The sequence below is a fragment of the Phyllobates terribilis genome, unplaced genomic scaffold, assembly GCF_046119375.1.
Source record: "Phyllobates terribilis strain yellow unplaced genomic scaffold, ASM4611937v1 Scaffold_710__1_contigs__length_769263, whole genome shotgun sequence".
Classification (NCBI taxonomy): domain Eukaryota; kingdom Metazoa; phylum Chordata; class Amphibia; order Anura; family Dendrobatidae; genus Phyllobates; species Phyllobates terribilis.
The window spans coordinates 450,048-456,801 of NW_027363470.1; the positions used below are offsets into that span (position 1 = coordinate 450,048).

At 38.7% G+C, this 6,754-nt stretch overlaps 1 non-coding gene across 1 annotated transcript; it reads left to right on the forward strand.

Moving 5' to 3' along the window:
* Positions 1-110: 110 nt before the first annotated feature.
* On the forward strand, positions 111-301 carry LOC141236638 (U2 spliceosomal RNA). Its single transcript, XR_012302290.1, has one exon. It is a non-coding gene; the product is annotated as a U2 spliceosomal RNA (small nuclear RNA).
* The last annotated feature ends 6,453 nt before the right edge of the window (positions 302-6,754 follow it).

Genomic DNA, 6,754 nt, shown 5'->3' on the forward strand with positions numbered 1-6,754 from the left:
GATCTAGAGGTTGACAACATGTCTTCTTATCGGGAGTCCAGGTGGCCATCTCCACAAATGGACTTTTCAGGATCCGAGGGTGGCACCATAGGCCGAAACCAATTCTGGTTATCGCTTCTCGGCCTTTTGGCTAAGATCAAGTGTAGTATCTGTTCTTATCAGTTTAATATCTGATACGTCCCCTATCTGGGGACCATATATTAAATGGATTTTTAGAACAGGGAGATGGTAAAAGAGCTTGCTCTGTCCACTCCACGCATTGACCTGGTATTGCAGCATTTCCAGGACCAGTGCACTCATTCTTTAATGCAGTTTCTAAAATCAGAAAGAATTGAATTCAATGCTTTTTGTTGCTTTTGCTTGTTTGTCGGATTTTTGGATGGACTTTTTGGCTTTGCTTTTCTTCTCCTCATTGTTTTTTTCATGTTAAAAGTTGCAGAAGCCAGATGGCAAACTAATTTTGGTTCAACTTCAGCAACTCTGCATTGCATAGCCATGTACTGTAATGCAATGCTATCTATCTAGCTCTCCCTCTTTCCTTACTTTTGGATAAACAGCCATATTAGGCAAGCATTTTGGAGCTTTCACCTAACTAATTACAGGTGGTGAGATAAGCTGCAAAATATAATTTTTCTTTCAGTATATTGTTGCACACACACCATCTATTTAGCAAATGCCCTTGTTATCAACAGCAGCCATTTAAACTCACCTGAGCTAACAGGTATGTGCGCTGGTTACTCTGCTGCACTTAAAATGTCTTTTTTGGCTTGCTCCAATGCCTTTTCTGAAACGTTGTCTCCCTCTGGTGGAACACTGACTTCTTTCATTTAATGCCTGCAGACTATAAGAAATAACCCAACCCAAAAAGTTTGGTTGATTAGTCTGTGGCATTCTTTTAAACTGTTGCTTATGGCGGTCTCTGTGAGCTTCTCAGTGCCGTTCAACCAGCCAGGTATCCTGCCTGCAGTAGATGGAATGTGGCAATGGAACACTGGCTGCGCGTGTCATAATAGGCTCTGAGCCTTTATATACCAGCGCACGGCAGCAGCCACCTTCAGTCTGCTGCTGGACAGCCAACAGCAGCAGGAAAGGTAAGTAATCAGCAACACTCCTGCTAAGGGTAGACAGCTGCTCGTCCCCCCCTTAATTGGTTCTCCTCCCTTCCACCGGTGTTGAGGCGGGTGGGAACAGCAGGGGGTGAGGGTGCTGTGCTAAAATAGTTGGAGTCATGCAGATCTAAAACGCGTGGATTGCTGCAGCAGCAAGCCGAAAAGTGCAGGCATGTAAGGGATCTAGAGGTTGACAACATGTCTTCTTAACGGGAGTCCAGGTGGCCATCTCCACAAATGGACTTTTCAGGATCAGAGGGTGGCAACGAAGGCCGAAACCAATTCTGGTTATCGCTTCTCGGCCTTTTGGCTGCGGTCAAGTGTCTTGTACAGGCGACTGTGGTCCAGAAGGTACTCGGGTACCCCTCTCCTCGGCCTTGCAGGGTGACCCACTTCGGTGGGCTCTCCTGCCTGCTGCTATTGGGAGAGGGCTTAGTCCCAGGGTAACGGGTTGCGATCTCCCCCAGCCTCTCAGGTGTTTCTGTTTACAGAACTCTGAAAGGCGCAGATTGCAAGCGGTTTGCGATTTGCTTTTTCTTGTTGCGTTACCATGGAGGTTGACACCAACCTCGTGCCTCACTATGCGAGGCTTAAAAACACTATCCGTATTCATTTCACAGAGGGCGGAAGTGATGAAAGGAAATTGCGGTACGTAGTCCAGGACGTGCTTGAAGGGCTCTTTCATGTGCAGAAGAACGAGATTCTCTCTATCCAGGATTATCCGAGGCGTGGCGATTATGACATCACCTTCACCGGGGAAGGCATTTTTCAGGATGTCCTGGTAAGAGCCAGAAAGGCAAAAAACAATCCTATTCTAAAAGGAATACAAGTTATCGAGCACGTCCTGGATGAGGTAAAAATGGTAATCCTTAAAGTATTTTCTCCTTTCGTTACTTCAGTGGAACTAACATGTTTTCTTTCAATGTACTTTAAAAGTGTAAAATGTATAGGGAAAGTACTTAATGAGTTTCACATATGGACGTCCAAATGGAAATTTCTAGTAACATGTGAAAGAGACCCTAATTTCCCAGGCGGTGTGAAACTCCCTCCTGCACGTTTTAAAATAGGTTCCTCAAATGGAGACTTCTTTTTTTCTGGTATGCCACCCTTTTGTAGAAACTGTGGAAAATATGGCCATTTTAAGGATGACTGTGAGGCAACCTGTAGAAACTGTGCTAGTACAGAACATGACACCAAAGAATGTCCTCATGATAAAAAATGTAATTTCTGCCAAAAACCTGGTCATTTTTATTTTTCATGCCCACATAGGTTCTGGGAGGCCGAACAGAGACGGAAGGAAAAGGCCAGGACATCTGAAAATGAACCAACAGGTCAGACCACCCCTCAGGAGGAGGAACAACAACCTGGAGCCTCAGCGAGCAAAGAGGGCGATTCGAGTGATGAGGAAAGCTCAGAGGTAATGAAGGGTAACTCCCAAGCAGTGAGGAAAAGTTGGCACCAAGACAACAGGGAGGCTAAAAGAAAGGCAGAAAAGGAACAAAAGGGCATGATCGGTAAAACCAAAAGAGACCGGCAGAAGGTTGACACCGAGCCCGAGGCAAAAACTGGGTTTCCTGGGCCTGAGTCTGAGGCTAACTGGACTACGGTGGGTCCCCATAAAAAGAAAAGAGGGAAGAAAGATGGTTCGAATGGAGCGGCTGATGGGGATCAGATGGACACATCTCCTGGTGGGGATGTGGACGTTGGTCCCCCAAAGGTCCCGGACCCTGCTGACCCCGGTGGGGAGCCGGGCCTTGCCAGCTCCGTGAGCTCAGGTACATTGCCTTGTACACAACCTTCCCCTGTGTGTCGGCCTCCCCTGGGTGCAGGGGAGCCACCTGGGGACCCACCTGATAAGGATCTGAATGGCCAGCCCATGGAGACCCAGGGTGCTGTTCCTCTTAGTTGTCTCCCAAGCTACTCACATGTAGCGTTGGGTCATTGTCTTGGTGAGTCAAGTTCCTCCTCCATGGAGTCCTTACTTACGATAAATTCGGACGAGGGAAGTAGCTCGAGCGTAAGTGGTCTGGCCGGTTCAGCGGATAGGAAGTAAGTTCCGTATTTCTGTTTTATATAATTTTTTTACTTTCCTCCAATGGCAGAACTTAAGGGCATTTCCCTCAATGTGAGGGGTCTAAAATCAAAAACCAGAAGAGTAACATTATTTAATTTTTTAACTTGTCTTACTGCTTCCGTCTTCTTTTTACAGGAATGCAATATCCCGCACACAGTATCCTACAAAAAATACAAAGAGGATTGGAAATGTGGCCCATCAGTGTGGTCCGGGTCAAATGTTACCGGATCAGCAGGGATAGCTATACTTTTTAAGGGAAACGTTCAAATTGATTTTATCCAAGAGATTTTACCAGGTCGTATGTTATTAGTTAAAGCTTTTATTAATGGTGTAAAATGGCAATTTTTAAATTTTTATGGGTCCCCAGATAAAAATGAAAGAGCTGACATGTTAGAGATTTTACCATTATTTATTAATACCTCTGAACCTTTTATCTTGGCAGGTGATTTTAATTGTATTTTAAAGGGTGAAAGTCGGCGCTCTACAGCCGTAAGTAGAAACTATGACAAAACTTCCGGTATGTTAAGTAATATTTTAAGTGATTTTAGACTTGTTGATATTTATAAAGAATGCAACAAGACTAGTTCAGTAGAGGCCGGCTTTACCTGGAGCAATTTAAATTGCAGTTCAAGAATAGATTTTATATTCGGTTCAGAACAAATTTTACCTGATAAATGTGAAACCCACGATAATATCTTCTCAGATCATAAATTTTTATCTTTTAGTGTAAAAATTAATGCTAATAAAAAATGTGGGAAAAAAACTTTGAAAATGAATGTATCCCTTTTAAATGATTCTAAGATTTTATCGGATTTTATTGAATTTTATAAAAACTGCAGGAGGAAGAAAGATGTAAATGTCCGTATAAGTGCCTGGTGGGATAAAATGAAAAAAAAAATAAAAGATTTTTTTATTAAGAAAAGCATATATAAAGCAAAAGAAAAGCTAGAATTATATAATAATTTAAATACCAGGTTACAGACCTTATATAAACTTAGAGAAAATGGTCTAGAAGTAGAAAAAGATATTAAAATACTGAAAGAAGAAATAACAAAATCACTAGAACAAAAAGGGAAAGAGCTCATTTTCCGCTCCAGAATAAAACACGTGGAGGAAGACGAAAAATGTTCTAGATATTTTTTTAAAAAAATTAGAGAGAAAAAAACAGTAATTGAAGATATAGATGGAGAGAAAAATATGGGAAAAATTTTGGAAAAGGTACATGGTTACTATTTTAATCTTTTTAATGATAAAACAATAGATGAAAACATAATGCAAAATTCTCTAGAAGAAATAACATCTGTTTTAGATACCGCCTCCCAAGAGTTTTTATCACAAAACATAACAGAAGAAGAAATTTTACAAACCATAAAAAGTTTTAAAATTGGAAAAGTCCCTGGATCAGACGGTATTCCTATAGAGTTTTATGTAAAATTTTATGATATTTTAAAAGAGGATCTGTTTTATGTTTTTACTGAAGTTTTTAATGATAAGGTTTTATTAAAATCCTGGAAAAAAGGGGAGGTCTCATTATTATATAAGAAAGGTGATAAGACAGACTTAAAAAACTGGAGACCTATAACCCTACTAAACTGTGACTATAAAATAATGGCAAAAATTTGTGCAAACCGCCTTAAAAAAATTATAGGAAAAATAATCCACTCAAACCAAGTATGTGGTGTGCCTGAGCGCAGTATCTGGGACAATCTAAACCTTGTTAAAGACTGTATTGAAGACATTAAAAACAGAAAAGGGAAGATGGCAATTTTATCAATTGACTTCGAAAAAGCTTTTGATCAGATTTCTCATTTTTATCTTTTTAAGGTTTTAGAAAAAATGGGCATACCAGAAAGGTTTTTATTATCTCTTAAAGCGTTTTATAAGGACTGCACAAGTAAGATTTTAGTAAATGGTTTTAAGACACAAGATGTTTTTTTAAAATCAGGGGTAAAACAGGGGTGCCCCCTGTCCCCACTACTTTTTATTTGTGCTCTTGAGCCACTTTTATGTGCAATCCGTAGAGATAGACAAATATGTGGTATCCCTCTACCTGGAAGCAAAGGAACAGAAGCAAAAGTGGTGGGTTACATGGACGATGTGGCGGTCCTTTGCCGAGATGCACCATCACTACAAAACTCACTCAAACAGATCCAATCCTTTTGTACAGCTTCTGGTTTTAAGGTTAATTTTAATAAGAGTAGTATTTTAAATATTGGGGAGATGATTTTACACGATGTTTTTATTCCAATAACTGAATCTATTAATATTTTAGGTATTTCTTTCTGTGAATCCAATAATGGTCTAAATAACTGGGAGGCGGTAGCTCAGAAAGTGAATACGAAAATATGTATGTGGAATATGAGAAAATTAACGATGGAGGGTAAAGTATTAATTATAAAAATGGTCATTTTGCCTCTTTTATTGTATTTGAGTTTGGTTTTCCCTCCCCCTGTAAATATTTTAAAAAAGATCACTAAAGCATGTTTTACTTTTTTCTGGAGTTCTAAGATGGAGAAATTAAAAAGAGAAATTGTAACAAAACCAAAGCTCAAAGGTGGGAAAGACTTTCCAGATTTTAGTAGATTCCTTTTAATTAAATTTTTTTGCTTCTGTTTTAATGCCCTTTTTAAAAATCACTATTGGTCCTTTTTTATGCGTTATAACACTGGTTTTTTTATGAGAAAGTTTGGGTGGTTTGAAACGGTTTTATCATCTCCATATGCTTTTAAACTACCAACGCATTATTTAATTTTAGAAAAAATAGTGATTCATTTTAATTTAGGGGGTAAAGAAGCGGGAGATCTACAAAATAGTAAGAAATTAATTAAAAGTCTTTGTAAAAATGAAGAGTTATGTAACATTGAGCGCTATGATGATGAACAAATATTGAATATATGGAAAGTCATTAATGCAAAATATCTTTTTAATATACAGAAAGATTTGGCTTGGAGCTGCGCACACCAATGTCTTCCGTGCCGGGCATTCCAACATAGAAGAGGACTCGTGAGGTCTGCCATTTGCCCAAGAAGCGGATGTCAAGAGGAGGAATCAGTGAAACATCTACTATGGACTTGTCCTTTTGCAAAAGCGTTCTGGAGAAAATTGCTCCCTCTGATGGAAAAAGTGGCAGACCTCAAAGACTTTAACTACGCCACAATACTTTATGGACTTATGGAATGCCCAACAAAAGACCAAAAAATGATGGCATGGAAGACAATAAATTGCGCCAAAATAGCTCTCTGGAAAGCCCGAAATATTTTAATTTTTAATCATGATGAATTGTCTTTAAATGATGTTTTTAGTTTTTGTTTAAGTGAAATGTATGTATATTTTTTATTAGATAAAAAAAATAATCCAAATATCTCCCTAAAATGGGATGTCAATGTATGGAACACATTTTGAATTTTTGTAACATTTTATTAATTTGAATATATGCAAATTTTTATCCTATTTGAATAATTTATGTTTTTAAGTCTCGTATGTTTCGAGACAATGTATAAAAATTTGTAATGATGTAAAATGTTGCTTTTATTTTTGTACATCTGTGTAATTTTTAAATAAAACTGGTTTT